The sequence below is a fragment of the Mycteria americana genome, chromosome 2 (assembly GCF_035582795.1).
Source record: "Mycteria americana isolate JAX WOST 10 ecotype Jacksonville Zoo and Gardens chromosome 2, USCA_MyAme_1.0, whole genome shotgun sequence".
Classification (NCBI taxonomy): domain Eukaryota; kingdom Metazoa; phylum Chordata; class Aves; order Ciconiiformes; family Ciconiidae; genus Mycteria; species Mycteria americana.
In genome coordinates, this window is record NC_134366.1 from 53776958 (window position 1) to 53800580 (window position 23623).

Sequence of the window (23623 nt, forward strand, 5' to 3'; positions counted from 1 at the left end):
TTTTGTCATGCCTTTTTTTTTTTTTTTTTTTTTTGGACTGGTTATTCCATTGAGGTTGAAGATACGTTATCCTTCCAGTGCTGCTTGGATGGCACTGCACCTTGGCACCTACATTACAGAGCTCATTAAAACTATGAAGCCATCTGGTCAGTGTGGATAAACTTGGTCCCTTCAGGATAGTTGCTGTGGAGGAGCTGACTGATCTCCCTACTCTTATCTTCCATACGGTTCTGAATCCAGGCAGCGCTAGGCATTTCTGCTGCTTTCTCATTGATTTGCCATTGCTGTCTACTCTCTTCTGCTGGAGCCTAGGTCAGCAGCATTCATTGTGAAAAGCCTGTGGAGAGGAAGGTCAGTCCACACAGAACTGGGAACTTACTAGGACACTACAACTACATCCATTGTGTGGCAGGTGTCTATCACGGTCACATCTTGGTTGGCCTGTGGAGGGATGGCCCCACCTCGCCTCCTCACATCAGTTTTCTTCTAGTGATTTAGCCTCAGAAGGTGATAGCCATATCTCACAGACTGAAGGTGAAACCAGTGTGACTGGGGCTTAGGTAGACAATATTTACCTTTAGGCGAAGATCTAGCCAAAAGTTTTAAGAGGCATCTGTGCCTTGTCAGGCCACCTGCGCTAGTGGCTGTTTCATCCCATGTGAACTTTCTGGGGTTCCCCACCACATACACCATGTTTACTCTGGGGGACTCTAGTGTTTCAGATGCCATCTCGTTTGGTCAGAGAGTGAATGTGCTCCAAGTTTAATCTAGAAGCATTGCATCAGGAAAGAGGGGCTAGTTTATTGTTGCAGTGGGATTGTAATTCATCAGGTTCAAAAATTGTTGTTGTTGTATCTCTTGATGTGACAGAAGTGCTCGCAAGTATTTGGTGTTCTCTGCAGTGAACAGTCCTGGTGGCCTCTGCTAGACATTTTTTATTCCACACGTATGATGGAAAAAATAAATTCAGTTTCTCTGGATTATCGCCTTACATATACTCAGTTAAGTTGCATATGCTTATCCTCATTTCACCCCAGATTTTATTCCCAGTTCTGTTTAATAGGCAAAAGGTGAATGCACTTCACATCACATTTATATTGCTTGCGTGTTTTGTGGGGAATGGTATCTTTCTGACCTTTCCAACCCAAAGTTATTCTCACAAGAACAATTGAGGTTCAGCCTCATATGTCACAGGACAAGATCCTGAGTTTTGTTTCTTGCTCCTAAAGTTGAGTAAATTTATATCATGGTTCCACTCAAATGCTGATTTTGCTCCTGTATTCTTTGCTTTTTGTATGCTTCTGGTTTACATGATTACCTACTAGTTTTTTATTGATTTAGTAGCTAGTGCTGTCTAGTATTGCTGTCCGAGAGGGGCATTGTGAGAATAAATGCATGAAGAGTTGCGAGGCATTTAATTCTGTAATAATGACCCACATAAGAACTTAGAAGGAAAAAGATTATTTGCATGTATGCAGTTAAAATATTCAGGAATTCTGTGACTTGCGAACAGTAGAGAAGACTTAGATAATGGAGCTGTAGCAAAAAACCAATTACATAGCTACAGAATATTTTACTGGTATTCAGAATAGATTTACAATTTCAAATACGTTATTTGACTGAATACCTTAAATCTATGATTACACAATTGTGTCTGTAAAAGATGTATCCTAATGTTTGGGAGATCTAGCGTGAAATATCAAGTAAATAACAAGGCAGTGATGATGCGTTTTAGAATGCCTTTAAGTTAATGAGAGAGATTTATTTAAATTGGATGATACTTCATAGAATATTGCTCTCTGTTCTAGATTACAAATCTCTGCTATTTAAATATTTTTTTCTGTGGGGGTTGGTGGTGGGAGTGGGAGGCGATGCATTCCTAGTTTCATCTTTATCCTTGAATTAACTATGAAAAAGGGTGGGTTCTTAATTTAACTAAATTAAGCTAAAGTCTTAGTGAAAATACAGTTTATAGTCTTCTGCACAAGCTTCCACAACTTGTTTTAATTTTAAAGATGTTTTACTTTCATTAGTTGACCATGTTGGGAACGTAGGTTTTTCACAGCAAGACCAAGACATCAAATACCAACCTGCTGTGCATTAGTTCCTGCCACTTTATTAGCTGAGCCTCCTTGCCTTCCCCTCCAACTTTGGCCGCTGACCCATTTTCCCCCTTGGGTAGTGCAGGGTGGCTTTCTCTTCCCGTATTTGGGGGACCAGCGATGAAGCCTGGTAGAACTTCTTTTCTTGGTTTCAGGTCTTGTCTCCCCTGTGACTGCTGGTGCTGGCTTCTTTTGAGGCCCACCTCACTGTAAGGTGGTGGCTGGGTTAGGTGGGGTGGTTGCCCGTGGGCTGCATGCAAGACCTGACCTACAGAACAGTTTCTATGGCTTTGCTGTGGAGTAGCGGCTCTTGTGGGAAGATGAGTTTAGGAAGAAGTACATCTCCAGCTGTGGTTGTGCACTGCCAAATGTTCAGAACTGCAAGCCAGAGTACTTCTGCATTTTACAAACAAGTTTGTAAGCTGGTGTCTGCCTCTCATACAGAGAGAACTGGGTTGTCTTGGTGAAGGGTTTTACACATATGGCCTTTATATATATGAGGAAGCTTTGCACACAGAAGAGTCAGCCTACTTCTCATGCCCTCGGAAAACCTCCTGCAAGACATCATTGAGTCTCAAGAAAGTCTGGAAAACTCTGATTGTGAATTAGGTGCATTTCATTTGACTGAAGTTAAGACATCTACATGCAATTAAATAAAACAAGCTGTATCAACCCATCTGTAGGCAACCATTGATCTTGACAATGGTAGATAAAAGATTAGATGTTGTATGTGAAATATTACGTTTGGATTTAAGGGACAATAAAACTGATAGATCTGGTTGAGACTGTATTTGAAACTGTTTTTTGCTACAAGCTCAAAAATAAAGATTTCATTTCCAGTAGATGGGAAACATTGAACCTGAGATTAAGGATATCTGGATTCTGTTACTTAAGGGTATGTAAGTGGGATATTGGTATGTCATAAGGTGAATTTATAGGTCACCAGCAACTCATCAGTAATCCCAATCTATTATGCTAAGTATAAGGTAGTTTATCGTCTTTGAGAAAGCTGCCTACACATTTAGCGTATGCTGAGGGTTTGTCTACATAGGAACACTCGGAAAAATTAATCTGGATTAAGATATGCTTTGGAAGTGGATTAAATTACATAGTACTCCTATACAAGGACTTCTAAGCAGAATTTAAATGGCTTTAGTTTTAGTTTCTTTACTTCCTCAGTTAAGTACATTAAATCAAATTAAAGGTGTTTACATTTTACTCAAATGCCTGTAGAAGTTTAATGTAATCTTATTAACCTGCTTTCAGTAAAGTTTATCTGCATTTACTTTCATTATTTTCTTGTAGGCAGATTGGAGGCATGTTCAAACGAGCAGTAGATGAGATTAGCCAGTTCAGTGTAAATTCATAGTTTTTATTTCTTGTGCACTAACATTCTCAGGTTGACCAACTCTATTCTCTCTGCTTACTGATACTACCCAACTCAGTCTTCTCGTTCTCAGATCCCTCATTTGCAAATTGTCAGTAATGATTTTGAGATCCTCAAAGGGACCAAGAGCTCTCCATATGAGAAATGCTAAATAACAGCTGTGTGGTGGTATTTGATTATCATCCAAATGGAAATCCAAAGTTTGTCTTTGGCTTTGTTCATTTGTGTAAAGGTGAGGGTGGAGTTGGGGAAAATTAATGATTTACAGGAACTTTACCCATGAGTATAGTTATTTTTATGTAAAATTGACAGACACAAGCAAACTGTGGTTTTAATGTAACACAGAGTTTAGGCATCTACATCTGCTTTTGCTGCACCTGGCTTAGTATATTTGTGTAAGATAAAATGTACTCTGTCTTTTGCAGACTCTTAGATGAGGGACGTATACACACATTAATCAAGAGATGGTGAATATGGTTTGTTTTCCCCTTGTAGAAGTGGAGACGAATGTGAGAGAAACCTTGCTTTGACTGACCAGACCTAACATTGTAGAAGTTGGTTTGCAAAATGGCAGCAGCAACTTTGGACCTTTCAAAAGGCACTGCTTTTTCTTCGCTGTTCAAGGCTTTATATAAATCAAGTGACATGGGGTACTTGAGAATAGTAAATATTGTTATGCACAAATAAGAATGAATGGCTTGAAAGTTTCATGACAAATTACTCATGTTGGCATTGCAGCATGAGGGCTGTATAATGCTGCTATATGAGGAGACAGACAGTGATTGTAAGTGCTCCCTCTGAATATGCAGAATGGTGATCTCTGGCATGTATTTTTCCCGTACGTGGCAGCATCTAGCAGTGGGCAGTTGTAACATCTGATGAGTTGAATTGCCAAGTGTTGCCTTTACACTCAAATCCATAAGAAACCAACCTTTTCCTCTCCCACCCACAGCCCCATTGAGAAGTGAAACATACTGAGTTGCAAAAAGTATGTCAAATATGCATTTAAATGCCTTGCTTCTCTGACGTTTCATTTGATATGTGCTACATGTGACTTTGAAGCATAATAGCACATTGTCCTAAACTGATGGAGTTAGACAGTGTTTGATCTCTTCAACTGAACAAATGTATTGTTTTAATGCTAAACAAAAGACCTTTTAAATAGGAGCATTGATTTTATACATTTTTAAAGAGAAACCAGGATATAGCTGTGGTTTCTTTTTCCTTTTGGATTTACAGCACTATGACAACAGATATGTAATGTTCCCTCAGGCTGAGGTTGAATGCATAAGAGATGGTAAATTCTGTGGTAATGTTAAGCCCCTTGAAAACCAGTTATTACACACACTGCATAGTTAAAATAAGTTTTCAAGTTTTTTTGGTTTCATTTCTAAAAGTTACCAACAGCTTTGGAAACTAAGATCCTTAAAATACACATATTCTAATGACAGTACTGGAAGAGTTGTAACTGTTGACCTGCTGATGTTCGTGAAACATCTAGATGGTGTACCTGAAAGGAAGGAGCTCATAGTTTTACTTACTAAAATCACGTTCCTGTGAATATAGCACAGGTGAGGGAGAAGGAAAGAATTCTAAAAAGTATACTTAGCAAATACTGATTTGTGCTAATAGCCTTTCTTGTTGTCTTCTGGCAGTGCTGTTGAGACACCGGGTTTTAAATCATGAGGCATCAGCAATGGGTACAGGCAAGTCAGTGATAACTAGTTTACATACAAGTAGATCCAATGCGCTTTGTACTTAGCCAGCATTTTTTAAAATATTGCTAAAACTGGCTCTGTGCAGATCTGCAGCTGATGTGAACTGGAGGTTAGATCTATTGGATAGCTCTGAAATAAGAATTTTGCCCTAAGATTGTTTTTAAAATTAACCTTCCTTTTGCTGCCTGCTCTTCCGCCCCCCCCCTTTTTGAAATAACTCTACATTTTGAGATAACAAATTGGCTAGTATCCCTTGTGTATGGTTCCTGCCTATACACAGTTAGGTAAGAGCATGAGCAAAATGTAAATTCTTTGGTAACTCGGCAGAAGATACTATTTCATCACAATTGCTATTTAATTTTTGCAAAAGAACCTCCCACGCTGAATGTTCTTTGAGTTATTTGGGTTGATTTTTCATGAATAAAATTCTTAGTCATCTTCAGAATCTATGCAATATCTTAAAGAAATAAAGACTTTGCACATTTCAGTAGTTAGTTGGCCTCCTTTTGTATCCCTCTTGATTCCTGCACTCCTTACTGTGTATGTGAGAAGTTGTTCTTGTGGCTGTAGCACTAGCCTTGAATTTGGGAGTTAAGTGGTGAAATCCTTCCCTCATGGAAACCAACAGCAAAGAAATTTACTTTTATTTTCTACTTTAAGCTCTGACAGTGACTTTCTGCATGACCTTGGTGTGAAGATCTTATCAGCAGTGTTTATGCAGATAATCTGCACCTGGATCTACAGGGCAGGAATGTATTGTGGGCTGCCACATTGCAAAGTGGCATGCAAGTAAATGGTACGTTGGGCAGTTGATGCATTCCTCCCCCTACGTGGTAGGACTCCTGGGGATGCATGAGGTCCTTCATGTTTCATCAAAATGTAGGTAGGCTACCAAACTAAGACACATCTTTACCTCAGCTATAGTCTATGCCCTGAACCTCTGCTCCCCAGCTGCACAGCTTACATTGGTTTATATCATGAACAGTCTTGGATCAGTAATTTTGTGGAGGGGAGTACTGGAACGTTGTGCAAATTGGCGCTTTTATTGCTGCAGTGAACACAAACCCATGGACAAGTCACAGAACTTGTTTGTACCTGGGTAATGATATATATTTGCATACCTAATAGTATGTGCCAATAATATGTAAACTGGGAAGTTGCAGAACATCTTTAAGAAGGACTTTGAGGTCACTACAAGTTAGCAGTGAAACTAGCTCCTGTGGTTTTATTGCAAATATCAACTCTTGATGCTGTTTGAAAAGCCTGAGCTCATGAAGCTAAATGACTGCATTGAAAAAAGGCTTGTTTATGGGAGTAGTAACTCTCATTAGTCTAATTGGTATAGCTGGAGAAGGTAAACAATATGAGTTGCAAAAAACTGTTTTCTGTCATGAAGTACAAGCAGCAGACTTCAAAGCTAAATTCAAGTTAGAGAACACATGCTTTGAACTTGCTTAGGTCTGTATCAGTCTGACGGAAAAAGATAGTTGGTATCTGCAGAGTAAAGGACATGATAAAGCCAAAGAAGGAAGAAGGCTGTGGTCTATGGGAGGGACTGAATCAAGTAACATATGGTCTGTAAAACATGGAGACATATTTTTATGATGTACAATAAAACTATTGTCTTTGAATCTCATCTTTTGTTACATATTACAGCTATGATCTGAGGCTTGTTTCTGGAAGGCTGCTGGTGGTTTTTTTTGTGGGGGTTGGTTTTTTGGGGTTGTGGCTTTTTTGATTTTTATTATTTTTATTTATTTATTTAAAATCTCCAGTGATAAATGGTTGTTTCTCTTAAGTTTTATTTGTTTTAATTGGTTACCCATGTGAATTTTCTCTGGTGCATAGCAGTGTGCATTTAGCAATAGTTCATTTAAAATTGCTGTGTAAAACTAATTACTGAAACCATATCTTTTGTTTTTTTTTTTTTTTTTAAGCAGCAAGATTAAATAGTTACTTTAGTAGAGAAGATAGTGAATACCAGCTGAGAAAGGTAGTTCGTGATTCATATTTCAGTACTGGGGGTAGCAAACTTTGGGATTAGGTGCCTTTAGAATACACCTGTCACAGCAGGAAGGGAAAGACAAGGTCTGAAAAGCACTCTCTATCTTGCACAGTTAATTTGGAACGGACCTCTAGGAAAACTTGCAAGAACCATTTTGAAGATTGCTGAAGTAAACTTTAAGTAACTGAAAGTTACTTTAAGCGTATGTATAAAAATAATTTCTGACAAAAGTCCCAATTCTTAAATGCTGAAGTTGCAGGGGTTTTCTTTAAATTATGAAGAGGTTGGGTACTGAAATTGTTTTATTTTCAGATTGTGGTATGTTACAGTTTTATTTTAATGGCATAGGCTGGAAGAGGCAAATTAATTGCTGTTGTGGTGTAGAGGCATGCCGGAGTTTGAAGAATTATGGAGTTTGTGTTGTGCTGAATTGGAGTGATGAAGTACAGATAACAGGCCACAGCTGTGGCCACAAATTAGGCCTCTCCAATTTGATGCTGAAAGTATTGCATTAGAATTGCTCTTCTAGGATTACCATGTGGAAAGTCTGATGAATAAAACCAGATCTGAAATAGGGAAGCTAGAAATGCGTGCTGCTGCAAATGCTCGTTGGGGCTTTGTTGTTGTAAAATGAAGGTGACCACTTTCCTAAGCGAGAGCAGTGCTCAGGAGCTTACTGTTCTTCAAGAACTTCCACTGGTTTTTACATCTTGGCATTTCCTTAAAGAATTAGGGTTCTCGGTGATTCCTTCCTCTTACAGCCAGCTTGGCTTAGGGGAGGATGAGAGTTGTGGTCCCTCCCATGGTCTCACAGCACCTGTCCTTATGTGGAATCCATCAAGAGTTGGGAGCATGGCATTTACTGGGAGATGTTTCAGGAAGGTGCATAAGCTTTGATCCAATTGAAGTGCTGTGCAAAGGCCTTCCTATATAGGAAGGACCCAATGAGGAGGTAAGCACCACCTTATGAACTCCTGTGGGTATGGGAAACTTCATCATATGGGTATTGGTATTGCTCTGGCATTCTGTGGAGCTACCTTATCGCTGTGGGAATATTAATGCTCCAGGTATTTCCAGGCACAGGACAGTAATGTCGTAATAGATCAAATCTAACTTACAGGGATAATTCTGAGCAGTGATAGTTTTATTAGCAGAAACGTTCAGAAAACCAAAACTACAGGCCTGTAGTCCTGCGTTTGGGTTGACTGGCAGACAGGCCAATGCTAGGTACACAGATGGTCCAAGAGCAAGATCATGAACTGGGGTGGACTGGCTGAAGCTGTCATAGGTGCCTCATGGTCGCCAGGGTCCTTTAAAGTTGGCTGGGGCATTGAGTTCTTCTAAAACCAAGGAACAGCTCTGGCCAAGAGAGAGGTGCGTGTAAACTTCACTTATCCCACAAACACCAACTCTGTATAGAGGCTGGAGCCAGGAAGACATTGAGTAATAAAAGACTGTGCAAGGCCCCCCCCCCCACTTCCTCAGATATTCTCATTCAGTGAGTGTAGCTCTATTCTGACCTGCAACATCCCGTTCATTGTTTTTGTGCTAGTACTTTCCCGAATGTCCCATGGAAAATGTGACACACTTTGTAATGTAGAACAAGTATCTTCTGGAACAGGACTCAGTCGAAAGGATAAAACCTTATTCTGCGTTGTGACTTTAATCCAGATTTGCATTCCAGTGAAAAACTCTGTGTGTGAGGAAGGTGTCTGGAACGTAAGATACCACGATGTAAAGCACATGGTTGTTCCTTGGATTTGAGGATTTACGTATGCACAAATCAGAATCAGTAAATCTCTGACCTTTTCAAAGGACTCTTCCTTTTTTTTTGGTTGATACTTTAATATCTTTCAAATGCATTTGGCATTTTAGTGGATTGACAGATGACCAGCTGATGTCTATGTACAGTAGCAGAGGTTATGTTACATTTGGGATGTAGTATTTTATTTTCTGCATCAGCCTACTTTTGTGACTTTCAAACTGGAATTCCCATCTGGTCCTTCAAAACTATAAACACACGTTTTTGAGAGAGGAAGTAAGATTGATGACCATTCTAATATTTGGTATATAAGGCTTTCATGATAAATTGTTTTCTTCTAGCTCTTCCGTTCATACTTACTTTCAGAATCTTAAAAAGCGAACACATTAATAAATCAAAGTGGGTTAAAGATCAGACACGTGGTTTTATTTTAATAAGGGATAAAGCTGAAATCTCACTGAGTGTACATTGTTCAGCACTTGTTCTCTGGGGCATATGAATCAGTCCCCTCATTACTGATCCGTAAGCTTTTCCTTTTGTGGTTAGAGTGTATTTTCATTAGAAAAACCAATGCAAGAGAATACTCGGTGTGTTACTTTTGGTGCTTATGCTCATGTGCAAAGTTAATGTTGGTGTTTTGTGTTTTTTTTTTTTTTTTTTTTTTTTTTTAAAAGCAAGCCTTTTGTGGCCATGTGAAGTTTTGACTTCACAGAGTAAGTTTGCTTGCTTGATTTATATCTGTCAGCAGGAAGGGGATTTTGAGAAAAGGCGTAGTAAGCCTGCAAGCTTGAGAAAGAGGTATAATTTTCATGGTTATGCTTTGTGTGTCTGGGACACGTTTTCCCAAAGGATTCAAGGTAAAATGTGCTTTAGGTACTGTTTGCTCTGTGTGTGGGGAGGAAGACAGCAGGAAATGTGTGTTTCTCCTAGCCTTTTCTCATTGCTGGTAGTTAGCATTTGGGACGGTGTGCCCTGAAGAGGGTGAGGTCAGAATCTGGTGGAAGAGGGGGAGTTATAAGTAAAAGAATTAAAAACTTTGAGACTCATCACTTCATCCCCCTTGCTGCCATACCTACACGTCCGCTCGCTGTTTGGTGTCTTTTTATCAGAATTGTTGAAAAGAGGCTGCTAAATGAAGAAACCAGCTTTCCTTTTGAACTTTTAACCTTCATGAAAGCTACAGTAATTGGCTTCTGCAGAGCATAGATTGTTTGAATCTGACATTTAAAAAAAAATACAGGAAGAATGAAATATCAGTGTGCACTTCTGAAATTCCCAAATTGCCAGTGAAGGTCTTACTTCTATGTGCTTTAAAAGCCTCAAAAGTGCAGAGGGAGGTTGGGGAGGGGTGAAGCGTCCCTGTTGCATCTCAGCCGGGATGTGCTTTGGCTGAGACAAAAGTGCAGCAGTTGGTACAAAACCTCCACCTCGGGGAAAAATGGTTGGCATGTGTGTGAATGTAATCTCTTTGAGGGAATGGAAGAAGGCTTGAAGAATGGGTCATGTAAAGGGAAATAAAACACTGTCAGAAAAGAAAAGGGGGGAAAAAATGCTAAAGGTGAGAGAGATGAATTGGACCGCCTAGGCTAAAGGTGAGTATTATGCTTAGATTTCTTCTATGAATGAATGTCCTATTTAAAAATAAATAAATAAACGAGTGTTTCCCCACTTCATCCTTGTTAAAAAGAACACAGTAAAACTCCTGGCAATTGCTATTCTTTCTAAAAGTTGATCATGTGAAACTTTTATATACTAAAAGCAAGGAAAGCACATTAAAGTCTAATCCCTGCTTACTCTAGTGGGTCTTAAAGCTGTCATCACTTAAAAGTTGTACAAAAGCAAAAATAGTATCTTAAATACAAATGACTTTTTGCCTGCAATGACTTTTAATGCACATATAAGTCAGTAATTAAAAAATCTAAAAACAGATCCAGGTCAAATCATGCTTTAGATGACATCTAATCTAAAATGCTTGAAAACAGGTTTCATGGGTATCACTGCTAGCTTTTTCATCTATATAAAAATGTAATATATTTTTGCAAACTTGAAAATGAAAATTTAGAGGGACACAGCTGACAGCAGAGACCTGTAGCTTTTCCTTCTCACACACAGGCTAATAGCTGTGTTGCAATACATCATCACACATGTAGCTGCTCAAAAGGAAAACGTGCTCAACAAGGTTTTTTACTTCTCAGCTGCTAGAAGAAACTGCCAACCTTTGGCATGGTTGAGTTTCTCTTAACAGAAAGCAGCAATACATATTGTAGTTAACTTGGCTGGTGGCATGCAAAACTACCTTGCTGCCTTCTTCCTTTTAAGATATGATTCTTCTTTCTTAAATAAGCTTGAATAATGAACCAGGAGAAATGGTGACAGATTTAAGAAAGGAACTGTTAAAAACAGGCAGCTCCTCAATTTACCAGGAATAGTTCAGTTTGATTTTGTTAGAGATGAAACGGCTCCATGCAAGATGCTTTGAGCGTCTTACCCTGAGAAAATTAGGATCCTTTGTAGCTGTGGGATTTTTCATCTTGCTGTTGTGTTATGTGTCTTCAAAGCAGGAGGCAAGTGTTTTCTGTCATATGCCTGTCTTTTAACATCTGTATTTCCACTTCAGCAATTATATGACTGAAAGCAAAGGCAGGAGGGTAGGGTAGCCAGCAGCCATGCATTAATTTCACTGTGTAAAACTACAGAGATTATTTGGGGCCAGAAAGAGGTAACTGTCACACGACAGTAGTCTCTTCCTGTCGTGTGTGTGCTGAAAATAAGGCAGTTGCCAGAAATGACTGAACCAAAGAACCAGATGACAGGTTATTTCTAAGTTGAGAACAGCTTAAACTTTCAGGGCTCTGCAAAGCACTGTATGCTTTGGTTTGAAAGTCACCCGTATTAAATTATGAAAGTCTGAGTAGAAGGAAGAACGTGGTAAAGAGGGGAGCAGTAGTTGCTCACTGGGCTGTTTCATGGTATTTGCATTTTGATTGGCTCCGCAGACGTTTGTGCATGCCTTAGGGACTCTTAAAGTAAGCAAAAACAGCTTTATATGTAAAGAAAAATGACAATGAGACTTCAGACTTGCTCCCTACAGCATGTTCTGTGTGCTCTTTCAGTCTTGGCTTAAATGAATATAATGTGATGCTTTTATTTTGCCTGGGAAATTAGTTTCCCTTGCTGATTTGTTTTAAAGTATGTAATCCACCTAGAAATGTATTTGTCATTTTGTGCTGGTAATGAATCTTTCCATTTTGCAGAGTAAGAGAATTAGAAGACATTGGCCAATAAATAGAGCCACAAAATGGTTTACCCTTTTCTGTCCCATCCCAAAGTCCATACCTGGGATTCTTGTGAGAAGCCCCATCTGATGGATAACTGCAGCAGTGTGCTTTGAAATGCTAAAAAGAACACAGACTGTTTCCAGCAGACTCTGAAGCTGCATCCTCCGCTCCTACCTCTCTGGTTTTTAATGGCAGGTGTTGTATTCAAACTAAGGATGGTAGCAAGAACTAGGTAAGCCAGTCTCTGCTTTCAGGACCTTGAGGTCTGGGAAGGGTAAAATGCAGGGAGAACTGGGTGAGTAGCCTGCCCAAGCACATGAATAAATAAGGCGGCTGCCCATTCTGGGTAATCTGTCAGCCTGATTTAGATACAATCCCCTGTAGCCTCTAAATGCCTCTCAACTTCTCTGAGGAAGTGTGGTGCTCCATTTTATAGTTGGCGGTTGGAGGCACAGAGGGCCAAAGGGCAAGTACGTGGCCACACACAAAGCCTTTGAATAAAAGAAAATTAAACACAAGTGTTCTTGGTTCCAAGTTTAACATCCTTGTCTTTGAAGCAGACTTTCTGTTCATTTAAACAGTGTGATTACAACATGTGGTAGGGAGTTCTTCTCTTTAATCAGTGCTGTGGGGAAAAAACTTGGTAGATATAGGATCTATTTGAAGGTGGGTTTTTTCAGTTTATTTTTCTCTGATGTATTTTACGCTAGCTGCTAATGATTACATTCTCTCAATGACACCAAGGTCAAATAAGAATCTGGGGCTTTTGTGTCTCAAGAGGTTTGTTTTGCAAATGCAAGAATACATTTTTCTCTCTTGTTTAAATGGGAGCATTAGACTTCGTCCTGGGCTCTGATGCAGCATATTTACCTATTGGCACTGCTGCTTCAGAATTTCCTTCAAGTGCCTTAAATAGAGTTAATGTCATCATTTTTTTTTCCCCAGTCCTGGTCAAAGTTGTTGGCATAGTGGGTGAGACCAGCAAGGTAAGAGATGTGGCTGAAATCCATCTAATCTTTGAACACCCCAAGAAGAGAGCTTGTCAAGGTGTTGTGGCTAGTCAGAACCTGCTCCAGAGTTTGGAGAATGGCATATGTGAAAGGAAACTTAAAAAAATCTTCAAAAACATCTTTTTCCTTCATTCTGCATGTACACTGTCCTCTTGAGTTTTGCATGCCCAGATCAAGAAGAAGCAATTGGGAACTACATGTTGTGGAGAAAATGTCTTTGTGAGCCATACATACTGGAGTAATCTTCCAAGCAAGGTAGAAGGAAGTCACATCCAGCTCTGACAGAACAGCAGAATCCCCTGTTGGGTAGGGGACTGTAGATGAAATGGGACTCAAGTCCTGGTCTTCAGACATGTGCAGTCCACTTACTTTTCACAGGGCAAGTTGTTTGGCAGCTTTGGAAACAGGACATCTCTTTCCTGCTTATGCTCCTTACTCCAAATTAAGACCTTCTGACGGGCTGTGACTATGATTCTGTGAATGCAGCATGAAGACTGCAAAAACAGTAACCTGAAGCATCAATGTGCTGAAGAACGGGGTGGGAGGAGAGAAGAGAAAATGGAGTATTCTTCTAGTAGAGATGCGCACTGTGGCTTTTTGGAATTGCTTATACTTTCAGTGTACAACCTGTGAATATTGCTTAATGCAGTGTAAAATGAGAGTGGGTAAGGCTCTGTGCTTACTGTTGTCACCATGCTGCCAAACCTGTAAAGCTATGTTTTAGTCTTCACAGCAGAGTAAAGTGCTTTACTGAAGGGCAGAAAGAAGACTCCATTCTGTTTTAAAGAGATTAATAGCTAAATCGCACTTACTACTTGAATGTTAGAGATCTACTGATGTTAAATTACTACTGAAAGCAGATGAAAAGTGCTACGGAGATACTGTGTTGTGCTTTGTTTTAGTGTTGCCATTTTCACACAAAAGGCTTCTCAGCCAGGTGTTAGCCCTCTAGGAAGTTCAAAATGGTCAACTTCAGTTCACAGCTTTATTTGGAAACACTTCTAACTATGTCAAAGTGAACTAGACAGTTAACCGAACAGTGATTTGCCACCCCTCACCCCCAAGTGCAATGGGAAAATTTAATTTGGGAACACTGAAGGCTGAAAGCAAAAAGGATAAACAGTGGTAACTCTCACAGGGGACTTGGTGAAGGGGTGTTACTTTATATTTCTGAAGATATGAACTCTGGCAATCATCAGAGCACTAAAAATGTACTTGGATTTTATCCAAATTCTTTAATCTTTTAATGTCTGTTACAATTATAAAGGAGCTCATTGAGTTAATGAAACATACCATAATGAACTTAGTAACTGCATATTTTTACATTGTTCTCCTCTATGGAATTGAATCTCAGCTGTGTGCCATGAACTTTGCACAGGTGAAATAAATCCTCTTTTTTGGCTCAGGGCATGTTTCCATGATGGTTTAAGATGAGCAGGTTATAGTCCTGCTTTCCTCTTTGCCCCTACCCATTCCTTGTGCTGGTCCTGATGCTTGGGTGAGTGAGTGGCATATGCGTTCAAGGGGTTAATCTGGCTGAAAATGTCTTTGGTGTTTTGGTGGGTTTTTTTTTGGTTTGGGTGGTTTGTTTTTTTTTTGTGGGGTTAGTTTTTGGACAGTCCATCTCTCTGAACTGGCCTGCTGGACAAGTGCCAGTGCTGGCACTGGGGAGGAGGAGGCCAGGCCATGATATTGGGGAAGTAGAGACATCAGATCTGCCATGGCAGAAGCCTGAGGTTTTTGGAGTAGAAAGATTTCATTTTAGTGGAGAACATAAGGATGGTGGCTCAGGATGATGTATGTATTACAATATTTTTAACATAAAGAAGTTATGAAGATCCATTTTTTTGCTATATAGTAAGTTAGAGGCATGCACGTTATTATGCAGCAAAGGCATAGTGTCCTTCTGCCTGTTGCTGCCAGGCTCTCCCTGTTCTGTAGTTAGCATTTTTAAGTTCTTCGCAGGTAAAATACTTGGCAATAACTCCTGGGTGGAATCAAGAGGATACTAAATATTTGAGGCACTCTATTTGTTTTTAGGATAATAGAGAAAAGCATCACACAGCAAGTGCTGGTTCATTTTGAATAGCTGTTTTGATAGCAGTTGATTGAGTTGCAGCAGCAATTGGTGACAACTGATGTTCTGGCTCCTGAGACGGAAACTGCCATGAGTCGTCTTGCAGAATAATGTGGCTGGCACAGTTCAGTCCTCAGTGTGCAGACAGTGCTGGTTGCATTGTCTGGATGCGTGGATTGTGGGAAGGTTAAGCACTCAGTTCGTTGATTAGCCAATTTGGAAACAGTGAGTGTTTTGCTCATTCTTGGCATAACGCTGCATGTTCCCAGAGAGGCTGGAGCAGGAGCTTCAACCGGAGCATGGAGATGGGGAAACACAGCTGTGCCGTCATCAGCTCTTGACAGCGAGTATTAGCTGTAGACATTTGGGGAGTCTTAGAGAACCTTTATGATTATCGTTAGTTATGAGATAGAAGATGCTTGGAGAAGCAGATCATATACACTACAAAGGTGACTTTTAAATTGATAATGATGTGTTACCTGAGCAATGAAGTAAACGTATTTACTAAATTAGCTAGTATTTTTCATGAGTGAGTTTCTTTGTTAAAGTATTCCCACTTTTTTTCTTATAGTAAAACAGGAGGCAATCATAACACCTCTCTTTAGCTTTAATAGCAGTGGCTGAATTGGTGGCTCTCCACCTGCCCTGCCCCTTTTTTTTTTTTTTAATAGCCCAGCATAATAGCATAAATTAGATTTGGTGGGGCTTTAAGTTGGCATGTGGGTTGTAATTTCAGAGTCAACACATAACCTGTCCTGCTGTCCCTGCTAAAAGGGAGAGACAGTAAGCTTTTCAGCTGTTGTCTGCTGCTTAAGACAGCATGACTCTCTAGAGCTTATGACTCAAACCAGAAGAAGGATGATGTTTGCATCACTCTTTCCTCTTTCCCTGGGCCATGTGGATTTTAATGTTGAATAAAGTGTGCAGTAAAATTAGGGGGCGACTACAAATTGTACTGAGTGCTTGAATGTGACTTATTAGACTGTAACACAAAATCAATTTACAGTAGTTTTCCTGTCAGAAGTAAAGTTTCATCTTGATCTTTAAAATCTTAGTTCAAGTTATGGAAGACTGGGATCTTTTTTGAATGAGTGCTCTTGGATGCCACCTGGGAAGAGTTATGGAGATTGTTGTTCCTAAGTTGTAACCAACGGCTGGTTTTAGTGTGCTTGGAGAATCTTTTTATGGCATAGAAGGCAACCTGCTACAAAAGCAGCTCTTTTTGCTCATTGTGTGCACAGTTGAGTACAGAAAAGGTACAATATTTGAACACAGATGGGCAGGCTAGGACTTCGAGTGCTTAGAGTCATTACGTCAGTGTACTCACAGAATGGCTGAGGCTGGAAGGGACTACTGAAAGTCATCTTGTCCAACCTCCCTGCTCAAGCAGGGTCATCTGTTACGGTTTTGCAATGCAGAGATGAGCAAGGAATAGTCCGCTGTTAAAATACCCAGATCTCCTGTTATCAACTGTCACATTTAACGCAGTTTACCAAGCTTTACACAGGATACATCTCCCCTGCAAATGGGCTGGGTGAGCAGAGTGTTGGCACTGCTGTTATCTTGTAGTCAAGTTTCTTCTGAAATGTTTCTAGCATCCCTCCAAAATATCGTCTACATTCTGGTTGTCTGAACCTGGAGCTTGCCCTGTTCTTGGACTCTCCAGTATCTTTTTGCTTGTATTTTACCTTACAGTGATCTCACGATTAACGTGGCTGGATAATTGAGAAGATTGCTCAGGTATGCAAGCTCTTCCTGATCTAGAATTACAAACAATGGCCCCAAGGTATGTGTCAACATTGAAAGGGAGGGTGCTATCTGGTTGGGATGTCCCCGGAACAGTGGTTCCAGGCCTGCAGGTACACAGGCTGAATAGTACTCAGCAAAGCAGGGTGGCATCAGTGTTAAGGATGGGCATACGCATAGTAGTTGTTTTGGGATGTGACTGTGTCCATGTTTGTTTCCTTAGCATCTCTGTATTCCTGTTTCCAAAGTGGGTTTAATAATGTCCATTAAAATGCCAGATTAGTCTCGACAACCGATATTGTTTCGAGATACAATCTTTTCAGTGCAGGATAGCTCAAGTTATTCCACAAGTTTTAGCTATAGACAAGGTCTCTAATATTAACTGTGCCATGCTTTTTTTTTCCTGGGTGGCCATCACTGTATTTCCCATTTGCAGTCTTGTTGTTTTGCTGAGTGTCCTTCAGAGACCAGGCACTGGGAAGTCCACAAGTGTTAAGGGCAAATTGGTCTTTGTGAGTATGAGAGAGTGAACTGGCAGAGAGCTAGGAGTCTACAGGGGTGGATTCAGAGACTGTATAGTGCTGAGAAGTCAGGAAAATGTGAGGTGTTTTGACTGTTAGCTGTTTTGATGCACAGATTTCAGTATGTATAAGAGAAACAGTGCTGGTAGGAACACCTCTGTAGATGGAGCTGCTTTCTGCTGCAAGATTACTGACAGGTGTGTTTTTCATTCTCTTGGGTTTTGTCATCTTCGAAGACTGGAGTCAGTGCCTGAAGCAAAAGGCTGGTGTCTTCAAAACTTTTGTGTCTTCATTAAACTCATAAATGGTATCCAATCTTTCTTTTGCTGTTTCTTTTACTTCTGATGAGCATCAGGCTCTGCTTATTCATTGTAGATTATCAATGTGTCTCTCTTTTCCACAGTACTTCTCTTTGCAGAATGATTTCTTTAGAATATAATTCTGTTTGTTTCAACCTTCGACATCCTGTCTGTGCTGTCAGTTAACTTGGTTATTTCCTTTAGCATTCACGCATCTCTGTTTCCCTCTCTTCCTCCATTTGACTGCTAACTTCCTGACTGTACCATTAGTTCCTCTGTATGTGTCATAAGCATTGATAGGGTAAAAAATTCTCTTTGCTTTTTATACTGCTGCTTCATCTTGCTTCTAGCAGGAAGTTTAGGGTTTCTCCCAACCTTGTGCTTACCTTCTTGTATCTGTTACGTCCTTTGGAATATAGCCAGTCACCATTGTCTTGATTTGGCCTCTGCTGAAGCGAAGCAATAAAGTGTTATCATCTTGATTCAAGATGCTCTTTTGTGTGTCCTTTCTAGCCCCCTGATTTATCCAAATGCTAGGAAAGTCCCAAGTACCATAGCCAGATCTTGCTAGTGCTAGAAAAGAGGACTGTGACCTTTTGCTATTTCTTTACTCTTAGTAGTACTGTGCTCAAAATTGCTTTCCTGAGTCACAGCACTTTTTATGAACTTTCTCCGTCTCTCTTCAGCATATTTTCAACCAGCCTCTAATAAACTTACTCCATTTGCAGTTACATTGGACTCCTTTGGAGTCCAATGGACTTAGCTTAAGCATTAAAAAGCACCCTCCCCCCCAAAAATTTGCATCCATCCTTTTGAGTTGTAATATTTAGCATTGCTTTATTTCAGTTGCTGTTTCACAGTACTAGTTTCCTTTTTCCTTTCTTCTCCCCTCCAACTTTCTTATTGCTGAAAAGTTTCATTCTGTCCTTACAACCCGTTAAGAACAGCAGCACCACTGGCTGAAATTGAGGCTTCATCTCTTTCCCAATAGTTCCCTTCTACCTCTCAGGTTATGTGAGACTACCCTGAGAGGTAGGAAAAGAAAATTGTATTCAGCTGGATTTTAAGAAATAGTTTTGCTGCTTGCTTCAGTTTAGAAACGTCTGGGGTACAGCCCAATGATGAGAAACAACCCCAAACGAAGCAGCAAGCCTTCATAAACTGTGTAAAGTTTAAGTGGATTCTAATGTTTTATTCAGAGTAGTGTTTGATTTTGTTTCTGTACTTGATATGTGCCATGGTCTTTAACTTCCACATGCTAGGCAGGTACTCAGTACCTTTGAAAAATCATGCTTTTTTGGTGAAGCTAGATAGACCTTACCCCTTTGACTGCTGGGTTATTGTTGGTATGGTGGTTGTTGTGGCTTTTTTGGGTTTTTTTTTTAATATTTTTTTAAAATTTATTGGAATAGTCTTTTGAATACTTGAGTTTGGTACTTTCCTGCTCTCTAGTTTGAAGAGCTCAGATATTAACATCTTGAGTAAACAGAGCATCTTTATCTGACTGGATAGTATATGAGTGTTAATTAAATTGCCACAAAGGTTCAGATACCTTGAATAATCAAAACCAAGTTTTTAGTCCTCTCTCTCCTGAATTATAGACATGTAACTAAAAGTTCCTTAGTAGAAGTGTTGTGGTTTAACACCAGCCAGTGACTAAGCATGACACAGCCACTTGCTCATTCCCCCCATGGTGGGATGGGGGAGAGAACCGGAAGGGTAAAAGTGAGAAAACTCATGGGTTGAGCTAAAGACAGTTTAATAGGTAAAGCAAAAGCTGTGCACGCAAGCAAAGCAAAACAAGGAATTCATTCTCTACTTCCCATGGGCAGGCAGGTGTTCAGTCATCTCCAGGAAAGCAGGGCTCCACCATGCGTAACAGTTTCTTGGGAAGACAAACGCCGTAACTCTGAATGTCCCCCCCTTCCTTCTTCTTCCCTCAGCTTTATATGCTGAGCATGACGCCATATGGTATGGGATATCCCTTTGGTCAGCTGGGGTCAGCTGTCCTGGCTGTGTCCCCTCCCAACTTCTTGTGCACCTGGCAGAGCATGGGAAGCTGAAAAGTCCTTGACTAGCATAAGCACTGCTCAGCAACAACTAAAACATCTCTGTGTTATCAAAACATAGCCCCATACTAGCTACTATGAAGAAAATTAACTCTATCACAGCCAAAACATCTTCCAAGCATGATCTTCCAAGAAGAGGAGGAGTTCACGTTAAATAAGTACCTGAACTTTTCTGGTATGCGTCAATATGTGCTTTAGAAGCAAGACCAGACAGCCTGCTTGCCTGTATTCTGAGTACCTCCAGTCTGTTGTGTTTCCCTCCACCTTTTCTTTTCAAGCACCCTTTAAAGCCTACTTTTCTCTCTAGTTTTGAAGAGTAGTTTTTTGAAAGTGGGCCTGTCAATGGTAGTGAAACCTCAACCACATAAAATGCTTCCTAAGGAGAGGAACAACAAGACGACGGTGGGAAAGGTAAAATACTTGGAATGAAATTGTGAAGAAAGGTTATGGGTATGTGAGAATGAGACAGGTGATAACCACATGAGTGTTCACCACCTTTCCTGGGCGGCTTCGCCAGTGGCAAAAACTGTCCTGTTCTGTATATTTCACACCCATATTCCGAAAATCTTCTCCGATACTAGGTTTCCAGGTATTTTAGAGAGGAAAAGTGGTGTATTTAAACCTGAAGGGTCCAAAGCTCATTTTATCATAATATTAAATGGTGCATTCCTGGGCTAATGACGCATTACTGATCAGCAGATTGCGGGTTCAGCTTCAAAGAAATGTTCCCGTTGGGAAGCTGACGGACTGCTCTAAACCATGGAAAGTCTGTCAAGCAGGGTCAGGTCTTCCTGCAGTTTTGGTGGCTGCTGCAGAGGGGGTAGCAGCCCCCCGGGTTGTCTGCTCTCTGAGATCACCCCCTCTTTTCCATCACTTACTGGAATATAGTTCATAGCTCCCGTAGAGCTTTATCTTCCGTTTGTGGCAAAGCATCTGTGGACTTTATTGACATGGGTCTGCTGGGCCTTTGACTCCTGTCTAGTTCAGGGGTGAATAGCACCAAACACGTAACAAAAGGGAAGAAGGCAGCATGAAAGCCTTTTTATGCACACAAAGTGTACATCCAGCCCCCTGGCTTCTGTGCCCTGTTTTTATTTCTTCCAGAGATGGTAAAGCATGTTTACAGCTCCTTAGACTCGGCTGTTCAGTCATGCAGTTTAACTCCAAAAATTACTCTCTTGGGGGATATTAATCCAGCGTTGGATTATCTTTCTCAAATCGTTAATCAGATTTAGTCCCCGAGGGACCTTCCAGCTGAACTTGCCACTTAGTTTCTGTTTGCTGGGGCGGCGGGAGCCGAGCGGAGGAAGCTGATGAGGTTTGACAAGAAGCGGTTACTTACGTAAGGTCCTGAGCGGAGGGGCTCGAGTGCCTCTCCTCCCACTGCGGGTCCCTGCGTGGCCGGCCGGGGCTCAGCTCCCTGCTGGCACCCGTTGCATCCTGCCTTGTCCTGGCTGCGTTACTGCCCTCCCCTCCGTTCGCCTTGTTTTGCCATTGAGAAATGCCGTGGGAAAACCTGCCTGCGAGGCAGGAGTGGGGGGATCTGTGCCAGCTTCAGGTGATTCCTATATATGCTGCCTTTTGTCCGGGGAGGAGAAACACATGCTTTGTTTTATTAAATTCTCAAATGCACGTGGCGTTCCTTCGGTCACTCTTTAATCATTAACTTCCTTACTCAAGCTGTTCATGAAATGACCTGGCCTGCTGTTTGAATATTACCTCTCTTCTGTAAAAGAAGAAATGAGCTGTTGTAGGCTGCTGTTTTCATATATGACTAGAACTGCTAGTCACATAACTCCTATTTGCCTTCATTTGATCTCCTGTCTATAGACTTAGAATACAGTTTATTTCTTGAGAGATGTGCTCTGATAGCTATAAGTAATTTAAAGTTCTTTGAGATCTTTGTATGGAAAGTGCCAGGGAAATTGCAAAACAAGTTGTTGTGGTGTTTTGTTTTTTTTTTAAAGAAGTTCTACTGAGAACTCATTTCATACATGAATAAAATCCTGTTTTCCATGTGCAATGCATAGGTAGAAGGGGAAAAGTCAATATGTTTTACCGACATATGTGCTGTATTAATCCCTCAGAGCCAGGCAGGTAAATTGAGAGCTTGCGTGTCTGTGCTGATGCATTTTTGCCTTAAATTTAACATACTTTGATTTCCAACTTGAGTGTTTATTACTCGGATTTAGTAGACCACTGGAAGCACTGCATGGCATGGTTGAAATACAGAAATATACTGTATGTGGTAATAACAATAACTTGCAGAATTTGCACTTTAATGGGCTAATCTGTCATAGTTCTGAAAACCCTATTGATGTAAGAAAGTGTAGTGGTAGGGATGTTTTGGTTGTGGCTTTTCTCCCTCAAATTGTAAAATGGTGTGCTACTTAGCATGGAAGTTGTTTAAACCTTCTCCAGGTTACAGCTGCAGGCATGCATTAGGGAAAATAACAGGAAGTTGTCTTCCTTTTCCTCAGATCCCTCCTCCACTTCATACACTCATGCTCATGCATGCATCCTGTTGCCTTCAGATTCTGCCTTGAAAATAAACGTTGTAAAAATGAGTTGCAAAGTTGCTTTTACGTGCCAGTGCTTCTTGGATCCCGCTGGGAGAAAAAAAGGAATTGCACTTGAGAAAACTCCATAACTAGACCCGTTAGTGATGCCCATATCCTTTTCGCTGCTTTTCACGCTGCTGGCATAACAAAAAGCAGTTGAAATGAGTTCTAGTTCTTCATTCACATCATGAGAATTGCTTACTAAATTGGAAGCGTTTCATACCAGGAATTGTGCCTTCCTTATTTTACTGAGCAGTGGCTAACACACTGCGTGCCACTGGAATAAATAGGAGGTAATTTGTAATTGTCAGCAGTGTAGACTGCAGAATTTTCGTTGCAATCATAATTTTGTGATGACAGCTAAACATCTATTTTGGCCTTAAAAAAAAAAAAGAATATTTGTTTCTGGCATTGCCACAAAGGTAGAACAAAACTAAATTACCTTTTGGATCCTGCATTGGAGTCATAAGATTATAAACTAGGAAAAAAAAAGTCAGAACGCTTGACTGGGACGACCAGTGAGAAGCATAAAGAAATTTGCAGTGACAATTTTATATATGCTTTTCAGCATTCAGACCACACTGATGTGTCTGAGTTGGTCTTTCCTGGTGGGAGAAGTGGAACTACATCCATTTGTATTAGTTAAAGATCTGTCACTATGCTTTGTGTTTTATGACTGTATAAGCATATGTATATTAATAATTATAATTATGTAGGAGATCTGTGCTAGCCTGCATTAAAAAATAGTCATATTGAAATTGCCTTCTGAATGCTGTGGCAGACTTCTCTTGCACCTTGCTTTGGAATGCAAATCCATAGCTGCATTTGATTAACTTACTGTCAGCTTCCCTTGGCTCTTCTTTCTTAAACCGTTTGCTTTCTTCCTGTGTTACTTGTTGAGATGGACCACAACTTGCTAAAGCAAAATGAGGGTTAATGCCTGCATTTGTATGTGAGAGTGGAATTTTTTTGCAAATTTATTGCTGCATGATGTCGTTCTGTTTTCATCGTCATGGCCAGTGGCCACGAATCATCATTGTGTGGTATGTTTTTTGGTTTGTTTTTGTTTTTATTTTTTTTCCCCTCCA

At 40.4% G+C, this 23623-nt stretch overlaps 1 protein-coding gene across 5 annotated transcripts in view; it reads left to right on the top strand.

The window, feature by feature from the left end:
• Positions 1-23623, top strand: part of ELMO1 (engulfment and cell motility 1) — a 312440-nt gene that overhangs the window by 22026 nt on the left and 266791 nt on the right. The window contains exon 1 of one of the 5 annotated variants that reach the window (XM_075493471.1): positions 17107-17125. The exons of the other annotated variants lie outside the window; for them this stretch is intronic. The gene's annotated coding sequence lies outside the window, so the exon portion shown is untranslated. Of the gene's footprint in view, positions 1-17106; positions 17126-23623 lie in introns of those variants that run through there. 5 annotated transcript variants of the gene reach the window in all.